General features: G+C 42.5%; 1 protein-coding gene and 1 pseudogene across 2 annotated transcripts in view; one reads left to right on the forward strand and one right to left on the reverse strand.

Annotated features, from left to right (window-relative positions):
• The first annotated feature begins 4,644 nt into the window (after positions 1–4,644).
• Positions 4,645–20,300, forward strand: part of ADIPOR2 (adiponectin receptor 2) — a 46,854-nt gene continuing 31,198 nt past the window's right edge. Inside the window, exon 1 of one of the 2 annotated variants that reach the window (XM_059886144.1) lies at positions 4,645–4,882. The gene's annotated coding sequence lies outside the window, so the exon portion shown is untranslated. Of the gene's footprint in view, positions 4,883–7,886; positions 8,049–20,300 lie in introns of those variants that run through there. The other variant, XM_005207230.5, reaches the window with a different exon arrangement.
• On the reverse strand, positions 11,044–13,020 carry LOC104972578 (protein SDA1 homolog; annotated as a pseudogene).

The raw sequence follows: 20,300 nt of genomic DNA on the forward strand, positions 1-20,300 counted from the left end.
GTCAAACATTTAAAGTCAAGACATTTAAAGGTTAGTAAAGTTCTTTGTGGCTCTAGTGGTAAAGAACCTGCCTGCCAATGCAGGAGACGTAAGAGGCGTGGGTAGGGAAGATCCCCTGTAGGAAGGCATGGCAACCCACTCCATTCTTGCCTAAGGAAATCAAATGGACAGAGAAGCCTGGCAGGCTACAATCTATGGAGTCAAAAGAGTTGGACATAACTGAAGTGACTTAGCACATAGTACGCATTTAGCACATGAACTACTTTGTATTACAGATTTTAAAGTTTAGTGCAACAAATGCTCTTTTTTTTTTTTTTTTTTTTTGGTTCACAGCTTTCTGCGTGGGGGATGATTGCTTAAGGAGCTGCTAAGCAGAACAGATGCTGTCTTGAATTTTTCCTTCAGAAAAAACAGACTTTAAACCAACGGCTGCTTCTAAATTACTTATGAAACTAATTTTTTCTTTATTGATTTTCACCTCCATTTCCTGTTTTGTTTTTTTTTTCAGTTTCTGTACCTTCTAACACAACATTGTTACCATGTGTTTATGGTTATTAAAACTTTTATTTATCTATTTGCATTCTCACAGCAAATGAGAGACTACATGTAAACAGCCTTTTGTAACTGAAATATTATGTAACCCTAGAGTTTAAAAAAACTTTTTTTCTGCTTGCTTTTTATTTTAGCAAAGGACTTGTAAGCAAAGAACTGTTACAATTCAATAATAAGGAGGAAGGCAATCTATTTTTTTTTAAACAGGCAAAAGATTTGAATTTGAACGGATACCTTGTGAAAGAAAAGAATGGCCAATAAGTATGCGATAAAGTTTCAATGTCATTTGTCATCGGGAAAAGGCAAATTAAAACTCTAATGAGATGGTTCTAACTGTGGACTGGAAACAAGTGCAAAAATGTGAGCTGTGAGCACAGTAGCATTTATTCAGTGTTCCAGTGAGAATGACAGCCTGGGAGACGGCTTCTCGATGAATTCCCATGATTTACTTTTGCAAGACTGAAGTTTCAAGTTGCAGTAAAAACAAAAATCATATTTATAACAAGAAAAAAGTTAAACATAAAATGATCTGCCCCTTGACCTCACCTCTCTGCACTGCGCATTATGTGTCTGCCTTAGGCATCAACTGAAGCTCCCCTATAAGCAGAAATACCTGCTCAGCCATAAACAGCAACATTCTCCCTGTACCAATAGATAACTCCTCAAGAGATAACATTCCTTCTTGATCTTGTAAAGGGTCACATGAGCCACTACGATGGCACTTCAGTCTGGAATTGGCAAACTATCAATAGTATGTCATTTAATGTACAGCCCTCTGTCTCAAAAATGTCTTAAATAAGCTATGTCTTGACTCCTAGTGGGAGGGACAGTTCTCAGAGCTTTCTGAGATGCTCTTCCCAGGTTATAGTCCTCAAATTTGTCTGGAATAAATTTTCCAATTTTTTTCTTAGATCGACTGATTATGTTTTCATTGACATTACCAAAATCTGAGGACACTATTTTATTTTATTTTGGTCGCACTCTGTGGCATGTGGGATCTCAGTTCCCCTTCCAATATCCCCTGCGTTGGAAGGGCAGAATCTTAACCACTGGATCAACCAGCAAAGTCCCTGAATTGTATAATCAAAATTAAATCAGAGAGTAGAGCTTAAAGGTTCTCACCAAAAAAAAAAAAGTAAATAAATGAGGTTTTGGTATGTTCATTAACATGACGGGGGAATCCTTTTGTACACAAAAAATTGGTGCATCTTATTGTATGTAAAATATATTTCAATAAAGTCTATTTTGTTTTTGTTCAGTTGCTAAGTCATGTCCAACTCTTTGGGACCCCATGGACTGCAGCATCCAGGCTCCCCCACCCCCACTATCGCCCCCAGTTTGCTCGAGTTCAGACACATTGAGTCGGTGATGCTATCTAACCATCTCATCCTCTGCCGCCCTCTTCTCCTCTTGCCTTTAATCTTTCCCTATCTTCACATTTTATTTTAAAAGCCTATTTTAACAAACTCCAAAAGATATTCTGAAAAGATGCTAATAGACAGCCACAGCACCCAGGATTAATAAACATTAAACACTTTTGTCTTTTGCTTTCGCTTTTTTCACATAGAAGAAATGAAATATTACTGATAAAGGTGAAGCCTTCTTAGTTCTCAGACCTATCTTCTACCTCTCCCCAGTGTCAAGCACTTCCACAAAGCTGTGTGTTTTCTTTCTGTCCATTAAAAAAAAATGTAGTAGCAAGCATCTTCTTTTCATTGGTGATGATACAAAGCTGAGCAAGAGCTAACACATGGGCCATAGCTGAGCGGTGAGTCAGCAGCTCACTGGTAACGATGCTGCTTCCCCAGAGCCATGTTACCTAACCTGTGCTTGAGAAGTCGTTAATGTAATTTACACGATTACCAGAATGTTTATACTGCTGTCTATCCTCAGTTTTAAACATGACCACCATGTGGCACAAATGAGAGTTTAGGGTGTTGTGATGTTTTTCCGAGCATTTGAAATGGACTCCTTGGAAACTTGCAAATCTAAGATGAATGTGATTTCTTATTTTTTATCAGTATAGGTATCTGAGATCAGTTTAATAACAATTAAGCCAGAATAACAACTGATGCTGAAGCTGAAGCTCCAATACTTTGGCCACCTGATGCTGACTCATTGGAAAAGACCCTGATTCTAGAAAAGGAGAAGAAGGCAAAAGGAGAAGGGGACGACGGAGGATGAGATGGTTGGACAGCATCACCAACTCAATGGACATGAGTTTGTTGAGCAAACTCTGGGAGACAGTGAAGAACTCAGAAGCCTGGTACGCTTCAGCCCATGGGGTCACAAAGAGTTGGACATGACTCAGCGACTGAACAACAAGCCAGAATATGGATATTGATGTATTTCTCTCTAATTCTGCTGTAAATTAGTTTCAAAGCAGTTAACAGCATTGAATCCCAATGCTTCAAAGTCTGATTAGCTGCCTGCTTTTGACCGTTGGTCCTACACTTAAGAGGCCCTGAATACATAACCCCAAAGTATGCCTCTTTGGTGTATTTATTATTGTGAGCTGAAGACAATTGGGATACAGGAAGGGCTCTTTATGCTCCCTCCCCCTTTCTTCTTAAAAAAATTTATTTTTAAAATTTGTTTGGCTATACTGCTTGGCATGCAGGATCTTAGTTCCCTGACCAGGGATCAAACTCATGCCTCCTGCATTAACTTAACTGCTGGACAGCCAGGGAAGTCCCAACCCTCCCCCTTTCTACCTAAAAGCAGGTCTCCTAACAGTTCCCATGAAAAAGATATCTCCTTATAACAGAAGAGAACATTCTTTTATTTTTCTGTCTCCCAGTTTTCTTGAGAGATATTGACATTAAACTTTGTATAAGTTTACTGTGTACAATGTGATGACTCTGAAGAATCTCCTTCGACTGGGAGCTGACTTAAACCAAAATGGACCTGTAGTGAGAACCCCACTAGAGTGAGCCTGATCTTTCACGAGTTCCTGCAGCATATTTCCTAGGTATTGTCCCCCAATTTGTACAGATGACCACCTCCAGCTAGCTGTGCTGCAGGGCACTGTTGGGTCACCCCAATTTGCTGCCCCTCACCAAAGCCCCTTCGCCTTGTGGCATCACCGCAATTCTTTGTTGTGTAAAAAGGAATATAAGCTTTTGACTCTAATGACTTTCTCACGTCTTCATTTTCTTTCTGAAGACTCCTGTGTACATGTAAAAATATTAAATTTGTAAGTTTTTCTCTTGTGAATGTCTTATCTCTGTTTACTCCTTAGGCCCACCATAGTACTTAAAAGGGTATAAATACATTTTCTCTTTTCTACAACATATATATGGGACAAACACAGGGATGGTTTGACATTTCTTGCTCTTTTTTTCCTGGTTTCTCTTTTTCATGGTCCAGTTCCCACTTTGTCCAGATTTTCCCCTTAGTTCTGATGTTTATCTTTCAAAAGCTTAGAGATATTGGAAGAGAAAAGAAAAGTTTAGGTTGGTTTTAGGTATTTTGTAATAATGAAGCGTAAATTTCCTTTTGTAATTTTTCTTTTTGGAAAAGCTGTAGACTTTGAAAAGTTCTTTCGAAGAACACTGCTAATTTTGATTGTCACTAGTAAAACAATTTTTCTTTTTCTCTTAAAAATAGCAATTGCCTTGATTAAAAAATAATAAATGAAATAATTTCTCTTTTCTTTATTGGAGAAGGAAACAAACTTTGCTCCCCCTCTCCCCCCCCAAAAAATAAAACCAACTGGGATCGCAAAGTTAAATTCACTATGCGGTCTAGAGTATTTTCTTTATGCTTCAGAATTTGAAAGCTGCACCTTCACTTGCTGCTCACTTTGGGGACCTCTCAGTTCTCATTGGCTGTTGACCTGCAGATCACAATGCAGGCTGAGGCTGTCCTCAGAGCAAGTCCATTGTCACCATTTCAGCTGCACCCCGTGGCACCCCTGATACCTCGTCACGGAGTGACCGCACCTGGATTGTGAATGTTACCCAGTGATGCGCCTCTCTGTCAGCAGCATCTGGTCATTGTACAGATGACCACATCCGACTAGCTGTGCTGCTGGGCAGTGTTGGGTCACCGGTGACTAGGATGGGGAGTGGGTGGGGAAGGGACTCTTTTGTGGGTGCTGCTGAGAGGAGGTACTCCACCCTCCTGAGGAGAAGTGGGACACCTTCAGGATGGAGGGAACCCACATTCTAAAGATGCAGCTGACACTGGAGGATGCAGAGTTTGACTGAATTCCCTTTGGTTTTTGCATGACTACTTAGAAGACAATATACAAAGGTTAGGAACTGAAGAGCATTTGGCAAGAGAGACGTGAAAAATCTGCTTTGGGACATTTAATGGTGACCTTTAGGTAAGAGATATGGGTGAACCCATTCACGGACAGTCCTTCAGGTTGGGGATGGTGACAATGTCTTCATTGACTGAGAAGGTGTGAGCATTCTGAAGAAATGGTGGGGTTTGTTTCATCTTTGGGGGGCATCAGGAACTGGCAGCAGTGATCTGGGGGCGGGACCATAATGATAGAATGGGAGGTATATCTTGGGGGGAAAATGATAAGGCTCTTTTTCATATGTTTCAGCAGGGCAAGGACTGCTCCAGAGTAAAGTGCTTTGGTTTGTCAAAACAAAATCACCTAGAGAAGAATGCAGACAAAGTTTGAAGTCTTTGAACAATCTCGTCTTTATGTAGCTCTGTTGTCCTCAGTAGACCTCTCATTAAGCCTGAGGCCCCAGTTCTCTTTGCCTTCTGTAAGTCAAATTTGCTGTGCAGACACACTGGCGTTGTTTCTGAGGTGCTGTATAAGTATAAGGTTGTCTGCTTTAAAAAAATTTTTTTTTAAATTTATTTATGTATTCTATTATTGGCTGTGCTGGATCTTCCTGGCCTCGGGAGCTCTTTCTCTAGTTGTGGAAAGCAGGGGCTACTCTTTAGCTGTGGTGCACACGCTTCTCATTGTGGAAGAATTGATGCTTTTGAACTGTGGTGTTGGAGAAGACTCTTGAGAGTCCCTTGGACTGCAAGGAGATCCAACCAGTCCATTCTGAAGGACATCAGCCCTGGGATTTATTTGGAAGGAATGATGCTGAAGCTGAAACTCCAGTACTTTGGCTACCTCATGCGAAGAGTTGACTCATTGGAAAAGACTGATGCTGGGAGGGATTGGGGACAGGAGGAGAAGGGGACGACAGAGGATGAGATGGCTGGATGGCATCACTGACTCAATGGACGTGAGTCTGAGTGAACTCCGGGAGTTGGTGATGGACAGGGAGGCCTGGCGTGCTGCGATTCATGGGGGCTTGAAGAGTCGGACACGACTGATCTGATCTGATGGGCTCTAGGGCTCGGGAGTTGCAGCTCCTGGGCTCCAGAGCACAGTCTCAGTAGTTGTGGAACATGGGCTTAGTTGTTCCTTGGTGTGTGGGGGTCTTTCCAGATCAGGGATCGAATCTGTATCTCCTGCATTGGCAGGCAGATTCTTTACCACTGAGCCACCAGGGAAGTCCTTGTTGGCTTTTTTCAAGCTTACCTGGGCAGACTTAATACCAGTATTCTAAAATACTAGTATTAAGACCATCTTATTCATGCTTTTTCTGATTTTAGTAACTTTAATCACTTTTACGATTTTACACTTCCAGGCTGAAGAGTTCTCTATTATAAACATTTTCCCTTATGTATCAGACCTTAGGTCTTTTGATATGAGATCTGTGATGCTTTTCCAGTTTCCTTTGTTTTTTCTCTTGGTATGGTCCCAGGGAGTGATGCTGAAAGCTCAGCTTCTCTATACCCCATTGGGGAATTGAATCTCAGAGGTAGAGTTTTGGGTGAAGTAGAAAAGGATAGCTTTATTATTTTGCCAGGCAAAGGCAGATATAGCAGGCCTTGAGAAAATGTGTCCCCACCCAGGAAGATTTTTTTTTTTAAAGCTTATAAACAACGTAAGTTTATTTCTCATAGTTCTGAAGGCTAGAAGTTCAAGATCAGGGTGCCAGCATAGTTGGGTGAGAGCCCTCTTATCCAGGAGGATTTGATAAGGAGTCTTAGAAGAGCCTGGGAGGGTACAGTCAACAGGGCCACAAAGAGTCAGATATGACTGAGCATGCATGCATTTATACAGCAATATTTCCCAAGGGTGGGGGTTGTTGACAAGATTAGGGTGTGTACAGGATCTCATACTGGTGGTGGTTTAGTTGTTAAGTGTGTCCGACTCTTGCAACCCCATGGACTGTAGCCTGCCAGGCTCCTCTGTCCATGGGATTCTCCGGGCAAGAATACTGGAGTGGGTTGCCCTTTCCTTCGCCAGGGGATCTTCCTGACGCAGGAATCGAACCTGGGTCTCTTGCATTGCAGGCAGATTCTTTGCCGATTGAGCTAGGAGGGAAGCCCTGCAGGGTCTCACGTGGTCTCCTAATCTAGCTAAACTCCTCTGGTCCCTTTAATCTTGCCTCAGGTGGTTTCTTGGCGTCTCCTCCCTTGATTAGCAACAGTTCAAATCTGCCCTTTGGAACTCCGGAAGGACGTGGAGGGTAGAGTCTTGCTTACAAGGAATGGGGGATATAAAAACGAGGCCTCCATGCCTGGGAGCCTCACAAGGTGCCACTCAATTTCAGGATGGACAAGCCTGGGGCATGGGCGTCCTTGAAAGCTTATGGCTTTCCTTTAATTAGTATAACAAGATTTTTGACAGTTAAGGCAATATAACCTCTTCAGAGCACTGAATGTGAAGAAAACATTTTCTACACCGGCCAACTTCTACACTTTGTTTTGTTATAGAATAAGTATGTAGGCAGATTTTGGGTTTAAAGAAGTTAAAGCTCGGCTGAAACAAGTAGAAATTAATCGTTTTGGGCAAATGGACACAGTATTGCTGAATTAGTTTCTGACCTGCTATTACACTGAAACATTTTTAGAATCGCTCTGAATTTTATACTTTTAAGAGGAGCGGGCTCACATTCGTTTTCTGGAAGTCATGAGGCACAAATGGTAGTGTCTCCGTGAGGTAATAAAAAGCAATCACTGTTGTCGCAAGACGCTTCGCGTTTAGGTCTGAAGCCGCCTCCGACTGTGTCTAGCAATCCCTCGTTTCGGTTCCGACCGCAGCTTGCGGGCCGTATCCATAGAAACCGGGAAGCGTCCTGAGCAGGGCGGCCACGCCTCTTCCGCTGCACACGCTCCCGTTTCCGGTGGGAGGGCAGCTAAGGGACTTCCGTGTCCCCGGGTGCTCGGCGCCTCCCGCTAGATTCCCGACCCACCCAAGCTGCTCCAGGTCCGGGAGCGGCCAGGGGACGCTTCCGGCTTCGACCAGCGCGGCTGCGCACGAGGCGCCTTCTCATTGGCTAGGGCAGCCTCGTGTGATTAGCGTCACGGCGGCGGCAGCTGTAGGAGCCTCCCGGACGCTGGGTCGCGGCGGCGGCGGCGGCAGCGACGGCGACAGCGGGCGCCACCTCCGCTCCTCTGGACTTCCAGCGGCCGCGGTTCCGAGGAGCTCGAGACGTGCGGCGAGGCGGCGGCGAGCTCTGGTGAGGTTCTGGAGTGGGAGCGCGGTACTAGGGAGGGAGGCTGGGCTGGCGGGGGCGAGGGCTGAGGGCAGGTGTCCCGGCAGCGGGGCGAGCGAGAAGCGCGCTAGTCGGTCCCCTTCTCCTACCCCCGGGCCGGCGTCCCTCAGTCCCCGGCCCCCTCCGCCGGGATCCTCTCAGCCCCGGGATCTTCTCAGCCTCCGCTCCCTGCAGTCTGGTTCCCCCAGCCTCGGATCTCCTCAGTCCCGAGTCCCGCCGCCCCGGGTCCCCTTCAGCCACGGCTCCCCCGGCCCAGGGTCCCCGGCTTCCTTCGGTCCCGTTCCCCTCCCAGCCCCGGGTCCGCTCGGCCCCGGATCACCCTTCCGGGTTTCCGCCGGTCGCACTCAGAGGTGGGCTCCGCTCGGGCCCCGATCCGGCTTTTGCGGCGGGAAGACCCCTCACCGGCGTTTGCCCGCGCGCAGGCGGCTTGGCCGGACCGGGTCCTGGGCCCGGTGTGTCGTTGTTGCCCCTCGAGGCGGCTGCTCACCGGTCCGGCGGGTCTGGGCGTCTGTGCCGGAGCTCGTTGCGGGCGCCCCTGGCTCTGGACCTTGTTTTCGTTCGCCGCTGGGGCTTAACAATTTGGCGCGGTCGCGGGTAGAAAGGTGCACGGGTCCCGCCGCGTTCGTACCCGGCACGCGGACTGTGGTGCAGGGTCGGCGTGTTTTTTAAGCAGAGGGGTCTGCTAACGTCTTTATGTTTAGACTCTGGACTCCTCAGCCCTGGGTTGTTCCCATCGCATCTCCTCCCAAAGCAGCCCTTCGTCCATCCTCCAAAGAAACCTTTTAAAACTCCGAGAAATCTGTCATAACATTTCAAATTGCTTCCCAAGTGAAATGTTGAAAATAGTTTCTTCCAATCCAAAGCTTTATTTTTGGGGCGAAGATCAGAAACTTTTTGAAGTTTGAAGTGTCCTCCCAAAGGCCACTTGCGTGTCTCGTCTTGCCACCCTCTGACTGTAATTCTGTTAGACTTTCATAGATGGTTCATTCCTGATTCTTTTCACTCCTCATGTTTATCTCATAGAAATTTCACTTCTAGTGCTGGTAGTTGTCCATAGATGTTTTCATCTCTTCTCATAAATTTTTCCGTGCTGACAGTCCTGATCCAAAACCAAAATCCTTTTCATCAGTTAGTTGGGACTTAAGGCCCTGTGGTGGCAGCCACTGGTGGTGAATTATTATGACATTTGAAGAAATTTCAAATCTATATAAATACGAAAGGTATTTCTTTTTGCCTGTATTTGTAATTGCCTAGCTACTAGCATGTGTACCCATTCAGACTTTAGGCTCCTTAGCAAGCTTTCTCTTACTGGGGCACTAAGGATGAGAAGGAGAATTTCCAGAGCCTAAATAAAAAAGTTGATTTTTTTTGTCCCTACTCTTGTATATATTACTGAATGAACAAGTCCCTTCCCCCCAGTCAACAGTGTCAGTTTAGCAGATGCACTTTCTTTTTGTTTTCCAAAATGAACACAGTTTTGTTTCCCTCTTTATTTCAGGGGTGGGCAAACGTGACAGCTTGTGGGCAATGTCCTACCCGCTGCCTGTTTTTGTAAATTAAATACTCAATGGGACATAGCCATATGCTCTCATTTAGGTCTTGTCTGGTTGCTTTTGTGGTGCGAGTTGAGTGGCCTGTAAACGGTAAACATATTTACTATCTGGCCTTCAAAAGAAAATGTTTGCCAACTCCTTTACTTTATTAAAAACAACACATATTCAATGTAGAAAGTTAAAATGAGTCAGAAAAATGTAAAGGAAAAAGTAAATAGAATCACAGCAAAAATCACAACACAAATCAAGGGTTTGTTTTTATGATTATCTTTGTAGAATCTATTGGTGATTATTTCTGTGTAAATGGGCTTATATTGCCAAATATTGGTTTGCAGTCTGTTAAATACTCATTTTTATTTGGCAGTTGAATACATTGTATTTTCTGTATTGAAGATTTCACTAGAAGGGGCTTGATGAACCAAGTTTTCCTTGTTTGTTTTACCAGTCAAGGTTTTTTTTTTTTTTTAATGAGGCATAATAGATGCTTATTGGTGGTAGACACTATTTATTGAACACAATAGATGCTTATTGGTGGTGGACACTATTTATTGAGCACTTATTACGGACCAGATAGTTTTCCAGTCTACATGTTACAGGCAGTGAGTCATTTAATGTCTGCAGCAGCTCAGTACAGGTACACAAACTGTTGTCCCTACTTGCACATGAGGGAACTGGAGGCAATGAGAGATTAGCTGCCTGAGTTGGTCAGATAGTTAGTGATGGAGCTGGGGTTTGAGTCCATGCAGTCTGGTTTCCTGGTGGCTCAGTCAAAAAAAAATCTGCCTGCAATACTGGAGACCTGAGTTCGATCCCTGGGCTGGGAATATCCCCTGGAGGAGGGCCTGGCAACCCACTCCAGTAGAATTCCCTGGAAAATCCCCATGGACAGAGGAGCCTGGCAGGCTGCAGTCCATGGGGTCACATAGAATCGGACACGACTGAGCGGCTGAGCACACACAGTCTGGTTTCAGCACCCAGGCCCTCAATAACAGGCCCTCAATAGACAGTTGAGAGATACATAATGTAAAAATTCTTCCTTATGCTCCTTACTCTCTGTAGGAAACCACTGCTAACAAATTTGATATAGAGCTTTCCCTCTCTCTTTGCATATGCAAATGTTTATTTGCAAATCCATCTAACACATGCAGGTTTTACAAAAATTAAGGCTTCGTTAGAGCAGTTTTAGAGTTACAGAAATTGTGTGGCTAGTAGAGAAAGTTCTCATATCACCCACACTCCATTTTCCCTTATTAATAACATCTTTCATTAACATACTCTGTTTGTTACAATTGATAAACCAATGTTGCTTCATTGTTAATTAAAATCTGCATATTAGGATTCAGTTTTGTATTACAGAGTTTTTAAAGTGGGATCAAACCAGTCATTGTTCAGCAAGTGTACTTTTTTTGGGGTGATTTTCAAAAAATAGTGCTTCTGGACTTTTAAATGCAAATGAACAATCTTAATTCACTAATATTCAGATTAATAACACAAGTTTAGCATTTTCCCTGGAATGGAAAATTTGCTTGGAAGTTACTGCTTTTTTCGTTTTTCAGAAGTTTATCCTGTAGCACCAGCTGCTCTTCACTGAAGAAGCAATTACTTTTGGACTGGACATTCTGGCTCCTCCATGAAGCTTGTTCAGTTTCTTGGAGATTTCTAGCTGTTCTTCATCAAAGGAGTGGTGCACACCCCCCATTTACATCAGCTTCCTCTTCACTGAGCCTGGTATTTCCCCACCTATCCAGATGGTTCTCAGCGTTCTGTTCCTCAGCTTTCAGAAGTTCAGTTCCTGGAATGTAATCTTTAGCATCTAAGTCTCCATATTCTTGCACCCTTGATTTTATTGAGGCCTCTGTAGGCTTACCCTGGAGTTCCTTCTGTGATACCTGAGGATTCAGTTTTCAGAAGAACTGAATCAGAGTTCTAGGAGAGGTCAAGAGTGTATTTTATACTGGGCCAAGTCTTCAGGAAGTTTTTCAGTCATTGAGCTGTTGTCTCTCTCAGGGCATTGCTTCCTCCTGTCATGACTTCCCCAGAGTTCTTGTCATGACAGAATGGGTGGCGTGGTCCTGAGCAGCACCTCAGGGGTCTCTGGGACTACCAGGTGCAGAGAAGTCGGTAATGCAAACAGAAGGGTCTTGTTCCTCCTCTTGGTGCTGCTGCAGAAACCTGTGCACAATGGGACAGAAAGAGCTTGTGAATTCTTGCCAGTCTGGAGATGAAGTTCATGAGCAGTATCTTCACTTCAGAAGTTTGCTTATAACTCTTCAGCTGCTTTAGTGGTTTTTCTGCAAATCTTTGGAGCTCCTGAATTGAATGGATCATTGAGAAGTTAACAGTTGTAACTTTTGTCTTGTTTTTGAAGTACTTTGGTAACATTCTTGTCCTGTGTTCGGAGCCTCTCCCCGAGGCATGCAGCATTAGCACTCTAAGTCCTTGCCCTGTTCTTCTTGTTCATCTTGCCCTTGGAGGAATGTCAAGGCAGCTACTCATACTTCGGTGACCTTAGAGAAGCGTACAGTTGTGATAACACTGACTGATGGTCTTGGCATCATTTCACTTGTTTCTTCTGTAGTTTAGTCACCACTTCCAGAGATATCTTGGCTGCAGTTGCACTGCTGCCCCTTAACATGTGTGTGTGCAATTCTGCAATACACATTCACTGTATTCTTGTTTTTTGCACCTTTATTCTCATCAGTCACAAAATGAGTGTACAAAGTCTTAGAAGCTTACATGGCATCATAGAGGTTCAAAAAAGAACTCTGGCAGCCTTGATGGATTGATGAGGTTCTTGGTGAGGTCAGAGCTTTGCAAGATGTTATTGGGAGGTCTACATTCAGGACAGCGTAGGAGAGAAGGTCTTTTGGTTCTTGAGGAAAGTTGTCTAGATGTTCTGGGTGGCAGTGACCAGTCTGTGCCATAAACATCACCAGCATTGCCAGTTCTTTGCTGGGTTTGTCTGTTAGTCACTCAGTTGTGAGTCATGTCCGACTGTGACCCCATGGACTGTAGCTGACCAGGCTCCTTTGTCCATGGAATTCTCCAGGCAAGAATGCTGGAGTGGGTTGCCATTCCTTTCTCCAGATTTATTTGGTTGCAATTTGAAACTCTCCCATATTGGATGTGCAGTGAATATTCAGCTGTGTAAGCTTCTCAGTGTAGACCAGAGGGTCTACTTTATTAATCCTGTAACTGCCATAGGTTGCTGGGCGGCTTGTGTTTATTTCTGCTTGACAAGTTGACTGTAGACTGACTTTCTTTGAGTGTTTCTCAGAAGACCCACACCGCTGATAGTAGCCAGCCCTTCTCAGGCTGGGTCTTGGAGTCCTTCTTCCAGGTGTGACCAGAAGTAGCACTGGGAGCTTGGCTGATGGCGGCATCTTGGTCATAGTATGTTTAAGGGGCTTCCCAGGTGGCTCAGTGGTTAAAAAAAAAAAAATCTGCCTGCTAATGCGGGAGACATGGGTTCAATCCCTGAGTCAGGAAGATCCCCCAGAAGAGGAAATGACAACCCACTCCAATTTTCTTGTCTGGGAAATCCCATGGACAGAGGAGCTTGGGGGGCTGCAGTCCATGGGGTTGCAAGAGTTGGACACGACTTAGCGACTGAACACATGGAGTGTGCTTAAAAACCAAGGTCCATGATGGCTTTCCAGGTCAGTATGTTTGTATTTACTCCATCCTTTAGTTTCCTGGTATTTTATTGAATGTGTGCACCATAATTTAATAGTTTTTCCTATTGCTGGGTGTTTAGATTGTTTAAATAGATTGCCTAGTGTTTAAATTTAATATGTATGCATTGTATGTACAATGTCGCGTGCTGGTGGCCTTTAGGGCAACTTTCTGTAGCTTTCTTCTTTTTTTTCTTCAATATTTATTGATTTGACTCTGCCGTGTCTTAGTTGCAGCATGTGAACCTTAGTTGTAGCATGTGGGATCTAGTTCCCTGACTGGGGATCAAACCCGGGCCCCCTGCACTGGGAGCACGGAGTCTTAGCCACTGGGCCGCTAGGGAAGTCCCTAGGGTGACTTTCTGAGTCTAGTTACTGGGTTGAAGGAAATGCATATTTTTCGTTTTGATGTATATTACTAGACGGCTACCCAGAAAGGTCACAGCAGTGTAAACTCTTGTCAGAACTGTGGCTGAGGTCTAGATTCTTTATACCATTTTGAACTTTTTTTCAATCTTTATCTGATTGGCAGTTGAACATATCTTGCAGTGTAGTCTGTCTCTCTCACTGGGAGATATATTTTGTTTGAAGTTGGTTTAGAGTTACTTTAGGCAAGACCAAGCTTTCTGTAGTAGTTCTATCTAGTATGTTCTCCCTTAGATAGAGCTGCTCACCTGTTTAGATTCCCTGTCTAGCCCTGAAAGGCAGTGTAATTTTGCTAACCCTGCTAAAAGAATCTGGGTGACTGCCCAGTAGACAATATACTTGTTGAGGATAGGTGTATATAACTTCTTCATGTCTGTTGCAGTCCTGGTGGTGAGTAAATGTTATGTTCTTTTTAAAACCTAAATTAGATTGTGTTCTTTTGGGCTACTGTGAAGTTCTTTAAAGTGAAGTGCTTTAAAATAAAGTGAAGTGCTTTAATTTTGTTAAAAAATAACCTTTTCAAAGTCTTTGTGTAATGTAAACTTGAAAAATTACAGCATAAATTGGTCATCTTGGGTATATTATCTATATCATCCTTTATTTCTAAAATGAGGTAAATAAGACTGGTTAATATCCTAGGACCTGTTTGTAAGGAAATCATTAACCAAACCTATTTAGTAAGTACATACACATTCAGTTTTGGAAGTTAAAGGACTGGGTTAATTAGGGGGTTTGTTTCATGTAACCCCTGGTTTGGAGTTTGCCGTGTGGTAGAGGGCATGTGTACCGCATAAATGGTATCTTGGCTTCGGTAGACCTTGTAAGTGTCCAGACAGAAGGGAAAGGCTAGCCGAAGTCGGGAAGCTGCCAGAATATCTTTAGGCATGGGGAAAATACCTGTGCAAAAGGACATTTCAAGTTTTTCAGTTGAACACCACATACACACACACAAAAAATACAGAACTTACTTTATATGTGGCTTCTAAGTTACATATTCTTACTGCACTTATGAGTTTTCTACAATGTCCATGCACAGGAAAACAAGGCATACAAAGCATAACGGTCTTGAAGAGAAAGAAATAATTACCCTATTAAATTTTGACCAACTTCACTTTCTTTAGCATACATTTTGTTGTTAGTATATTACCTAATTATTTTTCATTTGTAGCATGTTGAGTTTAATCCTGTGTGTCCTGAAATTTTAGTTTCATGAATATGTATGCATAATTCTATCCACATACCCATTCCTTTGGTCAGGAAATAAGCAATGATAGTGAAAACTCCATAACCTTGTGGAGCAGAAGGGTTATTTTTATTTTCTTCAAATTTATTTTCATTTTATTTCATTCCAGAATTTCTGTAACTTAAAAGATCTGGAAGCATAATTATACGTATTAGTTCAGTTCAGTCACTCAATTGTGTCCGCCTCTTGGCGACCCCACGAATTGCAGCACTCCAGGCCTCCCTGTCCATCACCAACTCCCGGAGTTCACTCAAACTCATGTCCATCGAGTCGGTGATGCCATCCAGCCATCTCATCCTCTGTCTCCCCTTCTCCTCCTGCCCCCAATCCCTCCCAGCACCAGTCTTTTCCAATGAGTCAACTCTTCGCATGAGGTGGCCAAAGTACTGGAGTTTCAACTTTAGCATCAGTCTTTCCAATGAACACCCAGGACTGATTTCCTTTAGAATGGACTGGTTGGATCTCCTTGCAGTCCAAGGGACTCTCAAGAGTCTTCTCCAACACCACAGTTCAAAAGCATCCATTCTTTGGCGCTCAGCTTTCTTCACAGTCCAACTCTCACATCCATACATGACCACTGGAAAAACCATAGCCTTGACTAGATGGACCTTTGTTGGCAAAGTAATGTCTCTGCTTTTGAATATGCTATCGAGGTTGGTCATAACTTTCCTTCCAAGGAGTAAGCATCTTTTAATTTCATGGCTGCAGTCACCATCTGCAGTGATTTTGGAGCCCCCAGAAATAAAGTCTGACCCTGTTTCCACTGTTTCCCCATCTATTTCCCATGAAGTGATGGGACCAGATGCTATGATCTTAAGTTTTCTGAATGTTGAGCTTTAAGCCAACTTTTTTACTCTCCTCTTTCACTTTCATCAAGAGGCTTTTGAGTTCCTCTTCACTTTCTGCCATAAGGGTGGTGTCATCTGCATGCCTGAGGTTATTGATATTTCTCCCGGCAATCTTGATTCCAGCTTGTGCTTCTTCCAGCCCAGTGTTTCTCATGATGTACTCTGCATAGAAGTTAAATAAGCAGGATGACAATATACAGCCTTGACGTACTCCTTTTCCTATTTGGAACCAATCTGTTGTTCCATGTCCAGTTCTAACTGTTGCTTCCTGACCTGCATACAGGTTTCTCAAGAGGCAGGTCAGGTGGTCTGGTATTCCCATCTCTTGAAGAATTTTCCAGTTTATTGTGATCCACACAGTCAAAGGCTTTGGCATAGTCAGTAAAGCAGAAATAGATGTTTTTCTGGAACTCTCTTGCTTTTTCCATGATCCAGCGGATGTTGGCAATCTGATCTCTGGTTCCTCTGCCTTTTCTAAAACCAGCTTGAACATCTGGAAGTTCACGGTTCACGTATTGCTGAAGCCTGGCTTGGAGAATATTGAGCATTACTTTACTAGCGTGTGAGATGAGTGCAATTGTGTGGTAGTATGAGCATTCTTTGGCATTGCCTTTCTTTGGGATGGGAATGAAAACTGACCTTTTCCAGTCCTGTGGCCACTGCTGAGTTTTCCAAATGTGCTGGCATATTGAGTGCAGCACTTTCACAGCATCATCTTTCAGGATTTGGAATAGCTTAACTGGAATTCCATCACCTCCACTAGCTTTGTTCGTAGTGATGATGCTTTCTAAGGCCCACTTGACTTCACATTCCAGGATGTCTGGCTCTAGGTGAATGATCACACCATTGGGATTATCTTGGTCATGAAGATCTTTTTTATACAGTTCTTCTGTGTATTCTTGCCACCTCTTCTTAATATCTTCTGCTTCTGTTAGGTCCATACCATTTCTGTCCTTTATCGAGCCCATCTTTGCATGAAATGTTCGCTTGGTAGCTCTTAATTTTCTTGAAGAGATCTTTAGTCTTTCCCATTCTGTTGTTTTCCTCTATTTCTCTGCACTGATCCCTGAGGAAGGCTTTCTTATCTCTCCTTGCTATTCTCTGGAACTCTGTATTCAGATGTTTATATCTTTCCTTTTCTCCTTTGCTTTTCGCTTCTCTTCTTTTCACAGCTATTTGTAAGGCGTCCCCAGACAGCCATTTTGCTTTTTTGCATTTCTTTTCCATGGGGATGATCTTGATCCCTGTCTCCTGTACAATGTCACGAACCTCCGTCCACAGTTCATCAGGGACTCTATCAGATCTAGTCCCTTAAATTTATTTCTCACTTCCACTGTATAATCATAAGAGATTTGATTTAGGTCATACCTGAATGGTCTAGTGATTTTCCCTACTTTCTTCGATGTAAGTCTGAATTTGGTAATAAGGAGTTCATGGTCTGAGCCACAGTCAGCTCCTGGTCTTGTTTTTGCTGACTGTATAGAGCTTCTCCATCTTTGGCTGCAAGAATATAATCAGTCTGATTTTGGTGTTGACCATCTGGTGATTTCCATGTGTAGAGTCTTCTCTTGTGTTGTTGGAAAAGAGTGTTTGATATGACCAGTGCGTTCTCTTGGCAAAACTCTATTAGCCTTTGCCCTGCTTCATTCCGTATTCCAAGGCCAAATTTGCCTGTTACCCCAGGTGTTTCTTGACTTCCTACTTTTGCATTCTAGTCTCCTATAATGAAAAATACATGTATTATATATATATATATATATATATATATATATATATATATAAGGAAAAGGAGGAAGCATATATTCTTTTTCCAAGTGGCAGCTTAATTCAATGACTAAGAATAAAATTTGGATTTGAATTTTCTTGGCAGCCGAGATAAAAATGAAAATATGGTAAAATACGTAGCACTGAACTGGAAGAAGGAACTAGACCAGTTTTCTAGGGATAAATCTTCCCTTGACAGATTTTAAGGAAATTGGGCATTACATAAAGCCTTTTTTTTTTGGCTAGAAGCCTGAGTTTAGAAAAGGGGAAGGATGATGTATTAACATTTCAAACCAATGAAAGAAGTTTTGTAAAGGGCAGTTGGTTTGAATTTAGGTTGCACGTGTGTATTTTATTTGGCTAATAAAAATTTTTTTCATTAACATATTTAAAATGGAAAATACAGAGACCAATATAATTAACACTCACATACCCACCATACATGTCATTTCTCTCAAAATCTTAACATTTTCCCACATACAGGTGAAGCACCTTCTTAGGTTACATTTCACTTTGCAGAAGTATTGCTATCTTGAATTTAGTGTTGATCATTTCTAATGCCTGTTTTTATGTAATTACTACATTGGAGTATATTCATAAATCAATATTATGTCTTGGGCATTTTCAAACTTTATATAAAACAATATTCTACATATTCTGTAACTTGTTTTTCATGAAACATGTTTTTTAGATTCTTGAAAATGCTGATTTTTTTAAACCCATTTTGACCTACAAAAATGGCACTTTCATACGGTTCATCCTAATTAGTCATCACTTTTATCTTCTATAGCTGTATTATTGTATTATACAAATGCAACCAGTTTAAATTTACTTTTCATGTTGGTAAGGTATTTAGGTTGTTTCCACTTTTCCTGTTTTAAAAACAGTGCTATAGTGAACATTGCTGGTTAGAAATCTTTGTGCACATATGTAAAATCATTGGCAGGTTTTTCAAACTACAGGTTGGGAGCCATAAATTGGTTATGAAATCACTTTAGGAATCAAAGTAGGTTAGAGAAGTATCAGGTTGTTTTGCAGGCAGATACAATGTTCTGTGATCGTGTATGTGTGTGTGTGGTGTATGGTTACTGACTTTGAAATGAAGTTCTCTGGTGTAAATTACCCAGCAGTGGTATTTACCTGGTTTGAGATTTTGGAGATTATGAGAATTTAAAATTCTATCAGACATTGCCAAATTGTTCTCCAGAATTGTGTCCCTTGGTGTTTTTTAGCATGAGAAAGAGAATTTGCTGTATCTAACTAAATCCTTATAGATCCATGGCATTGTCAGATTTTTTACATGTTTACAAGTCAGATGAGTGTGAAATGATATTACCTTAAATTTTTTCTTGATTGTTTGTGAGACTGAGCATGTTGAAATGTTGAGTGACCATTCAGATTTCCATTTCTTGGCTGAGTCTGTCCCTGTCCATCTCCCCTACCCCTAATTGCGTTGACTTCCAAAATTGCTTTTAGTAGTTTATTGTATATCCTGTTTGTATCTGTGAAGTGACCTGCAGTATCATCTAGTTTGTGTGGCTTATCTGTCACCTTTTTATGTGGTTTGTTTTGGTGAATGGAAATGATTATCAGATCTATCATTTTCCTTGTTGATTTGTATTCTTTGTGCTTTATCTAAGAAATCTGTTCTGTACTCCAAGGGCATTAAGGTCTCTGCATTTCTTTCTAAAAGCTTTAGAAGTTTGGTTTTTTATATTTAGGTCTTGATACTGCCTAAAAAGAATTTTTTTGTGTGTATAAGTCAGGGATCTAATTTTTTTTTTTTTTTTAATATATGCACAGCCAATCATCACAGCACTGTTTGCCTGTTTAAAATACAGTGTGTTTTTAAATTTGAATTGTAAATCTTTTAAGCATTTTCTGGTTCAGTGTAATAACAGCCTCTTTGTCTTTTATCAGGCTGCTTTACATGTTCAGGTTTGATCCATTAGTGGATTACTTGATCCAGAAACAGAACCTGGAGGAGTAGATAGATATAGCACATTTGTAGGTCTCATGCAGATGTCATTTCTCTCAGCCAGTTTTTAAATAGAGGCTCGGTTGCATCACTGACTTAGTGGACATGAATGTGAGCAGACTCTGGGAGATGATGGAGGAGAGAGTAGCCTCGCATGCCGCAGTCTATGGGGTGGCAGAGGCAGACACGCTGGGTGAGGGAGCAACAGCACCACAGGTGCAGATGGTTTGATGGTCAACGTTGATGGAGGGAACAGGTTGCTGGTGTCTTGCTTTGTTGGTTAATACTCACAGACTTTGGAAACTTGATAAGCAGGTGTTAGGTTGATTGACTCCTTGATACTGGAAACTTCCAAATCTTTACATGTATTTAGTCATCCAGTTGCTGTTATGGATATGTTCTGAAGTTTGAGACTTTCAGTTTTGGTTTTAGGAGAATTCAGTTCAGTTCAGTTCAGTCGCTCAGTCGTGTCCGACTCTTTGCGACCCCATGAAGCGCAGCACGCCAGGCCTCCCTGTCCATCACCAACTCCCGGAGTTCACTCAGACTCACATCCATCGAGTCAGTGATGCCATCCAGCCATCTCATCCTCTGTCGTCCCTTTCTCCTCCTGCCCCCAATCCCTCCCAGCATCAGAGTCTTTTCCAATGAGTCAGCTCTTTGCATGAGGTGGCCAAAGTACTGGAGTTTCAGCTTTAGCATCATTCCTTCCAAAGAAATCCCAGGGCTG

This window comes from Bos taurus, chromosome 5 (assembly GCF_002263795.3).
Source record: "Bos taurus isolate L1 Dominette 01449 registration number 42190680 breed Hereford chromosome 5, ARS-UCD2.0, whole genome shotgun sequence".
Lineage (NCBI taxonomy): Eukaryota > Metazoa > Chordata > Mammalia > Artiodactyla > Bovidae > Bos > Bos taurus.